The following is a 3,070-nucleotide window of genomic DNA, read 5'->3' as shown; positions in this document are numbered from 1 at the left end:
ACTAGCAATACGCACTAAAGGACATGAAATAATTATAAAATCATAAGGTATAAATTTAAAAAAATTGCACTAGGGCTTCTGTAAACTCCGATACCGCAGATATTTTTTTGCCTTTGATTTGCTTAAGGATTTACGTGTCAAGAGCTGCCTGTATATGGATATGCGTGCAGTCACATTTATATACTGTAGCACGTCATCCACACGAGTCCTGCACACAAGATCAAATAAGACCCATTCATTATTCAACAAATGAGACATTATGTGTGATTTGCACAGATTTTTACCTCTCAGTCTTGCTTATGAACATGAATCAGCATGCAGGGGCTTGAATAATTTCCTTTTTATGCAAAATTCCAGGTGCTCATCTATGGGAGTCGCAGATTGAACATGATTTAATTAGCATATCCCTTAATTATTTGAAAGACAACATAAAATAATACACTTTCTAAAATTAGCTTCTTATGGTGCACGACTGCATCGTTCATCAGCCAGGTTCTGGAGTGGAGCGGGGTCCGTTTTCACGCGAGCGTTCCTGCTACAAGTGCGATAATTACTCTGAGGGGCCAGATCCCGGTGGAATGGCACAGAGCTCCTGGAGGGAACAGAAAAAGGAGAGAACGATGTCTGGAGAATGATTATTCGGTATTAATGACCATAAAGCTGGGAGTCTCGTTTCACGACCTTTAGCAGACACGCCGTCCGTGCAGAGATATCGGGTAACACGAGAGCAGGGACTGCCGCGGACGCTGATTACTCGCCCTGCTCCATCCCATTAGCTGGCTCCTTATGCCATTACCTGTTTAACTGCACAAAACATCCCATGATGTCACCTCCCTACCTTCCTCACGGAGGGCCGGAGATCGCTTACATGCAATGTTTCTCTAAGAGGAGGCCGCTTCCTGACCCGCGTTCGAGGATTCCAGGAGCCGGGTTCGGGCCGGGCTGAAAGGGAAATGTAGCGGCTCGTTTAACCCCTGATGCCCCGCTAGCTGGCGCTCGTTTGGAGCTGCCGACCGCCATTTACTAGAGCTCTGAGAAACTTCCGGAACTGGTTGAAGTTTTTATTTTACGCCGCATGCATCCTGAGTCTGACAGTAGGGCTCAGGGCAGACTTCAGATTATAGAAGTTTACTTAGAAGAACAAAATATCTAGTCTTTGGTCAGCTTCTCTCACTCTCTCTCTCTCTCTGTCTCTCTCTCTGTCTCTCTCTCTGCCTCTCTGTCTATCTCTATGTCTCTTTCTCTCTCTCTCTCTGTCTCTCTCTCTGCCTCTCTGTCTATCTCTCTGTCTATCTCTCTGTCTCTCTCACTCTCTCTCTCTGTCTCTTTCTCTGTCTCTCTGTCTATCTCTCTGTCTCTCTCTCTGCCTCTCTCACTCTCTCTCTCTGTCTCTCTCTCTGCCTCTCTGTCTATCTCTCTGTCTCTCTCTGACTCTCTCTGCCTCTGACTCTCTCTGTCTGAAAGAGAGAGCTCTTTCTTTCACTAATGCTATAAACAAAGGTTGTCCATGTCTGTTTGTATCTGTCCATCAGCTCTTCTCACTCCTGCCTATTGTCCTCTCATCTTTTTCCATTTCAAGACATAATGGCATCCCCAATAGGACACCCCCCCCTGGCCCCCCACCGAAGCGAATTCCATTCATAGTTTACAAGTAGAACATCACCGAGGGTGAACAGATGCCCCAAATTTTTGGCCCTGAGTGAAGAAACATGCATGTTTAATTTTTTATTTTATAGTAATATTAATGCATGTTAAGGGATCTGACACAGTTAACTCAAACACAAGCGGCAGACAGAGTCGATTCTGAAAATAGTACCGTGTTTTTATTTAATATAAGTCAAATTTTAACAAGGAGAGAGTGAGTCATCCTGCTGCATCATGAATCCATCAGCAGGTGACTCATTCTGGTGGTCTGGGTATCACATATCGGAGGGGATGTTGGTGTAAATCACTTCTGACATCATCACAGTATATATTATATATCAGGACCTTCAGCAGATTCTGCCTTTTTGATGTTTTTTTTTTTCACTTTCCAAACTTTTCCGACCTGTGTGCTTTTAATCTTTCTTTTGTTCAGGTTATCCCCGCTCTCGCGCCGTGATTGATGTGTCTGAAGTGCATAGTGCAAAAGAAGGGGGGAATCGATAAATAAGTGGCTATCAAAAAAACAAAGAGAGACAGCTTCACGCCCCCATTGACAGAGCACATATTGGCACCCCCTTTCTGCGCTGCTCAGTATAATAGAGTGACGACCCGCGCACACACATCCAGGGTGTTTTGCCCCTGCTATGCATAGAGAGAATGTAAAAAGCAGGCTGCGTGACGCGGCCCAGACGGCTCACCGAGTGGCTCATATCCTTCATCCCTCACTGCTTTGGTTCTGTCTGGCAGCCGTGTGGCCCGATGACAGATAGAACCGGGGAGCTCTGGGGCAGGGACTGCGGCTGCTGGGCCGATCCGCTTTGTTTCTCTGGGTCGCTCTCATTCAGCGGAGTTTTTGTAGGCCACCCCCTGCTAATTGCTCACACAGATGTGAAAAGTGACAGCAAGCTTGCGTTTGAGGTACTGCGCCTGTCGGGGGGCAGGGTCACGCAGTGAAGTCGTCTTCCTCCATCCTGCTGTCTGACCCTTCCAGCCAGTAGTCAGGGAGCCCCTCCCCCCCCCCACACATACTTTGGTCTGACAACATTATGAGGGAACGATGTCATCACACTGAGAATAGACCTTATATTGCGCTCCAGCTGCTCCTGCTTATCACGGTGTGGTGAGGGAGCAGGAACACAGACCCGTCTGCCTCCCCTGGGAGCCGCAGCCGAGGGGTCTGATTGGACTCTCAGAGACCTAGAGCAAAGTTCTGATAAAAGACACCCATGTCATGGTTAGTCTGCCGGACAAACTGACCGTCAGGCACATTATTCTGGCCTCTTACAGGCTGGCAGTCAGTCAGTGCCTCCCAAAATGCCCCTCTTTCATATGCCCACCACTCCTTTACTCACATCGGTGGGGGGCTTCAATTCTGAAGTGCTGAATATTGTATTGGGCCGCTGGGGTTCCTGAGCTAAGGTCCCGC

General features: G+C 47.6%; 1 long non-coding RNA gene across 1 annotated transcript; it reads right to left on the bottom strand.

Moving 5' to 3' along the window:
- Window positions 1-368: 368 nt before the first annotated feature.
- Window positions 369-2,640, bottom strand: LOC111861050 (uncharacterized). The gene is made up of 3 exons (XR_011983290.1): window positions 2,343-2,640; window positions 869-942; window positions 369-592 (listed from the first exon to the last, which is right to left on the bottom strand). It is a non-coding gene; the product is annotated as an uncharacterized lncRNA (long non-coding RNA).
- Window positions 2,641-3,070: the final 430 nt, after the last annotated feature.

Source organism: Paramormyrops kingsleyae, chromosome 17, assembly GCF_048594095.1.
Source record: "Paramormyrops kingsleyae isolate MSU_618 chromosome 17, PKINGS_0.4, whole genome shotgun sequence".
Taxonomy (NCBI): domain Eukaryota; kingdom Metazoa; phylum Chordata; class Actinopteri; order Osteoglossiformes; family Mormyridae; genus Paramormyrops; species Paramormyrops kingsleyae.
Note: the sequence above shows the minus strand (reverse complement) of the source record. Positions and strands in the feature narration are given on the sequence as shown.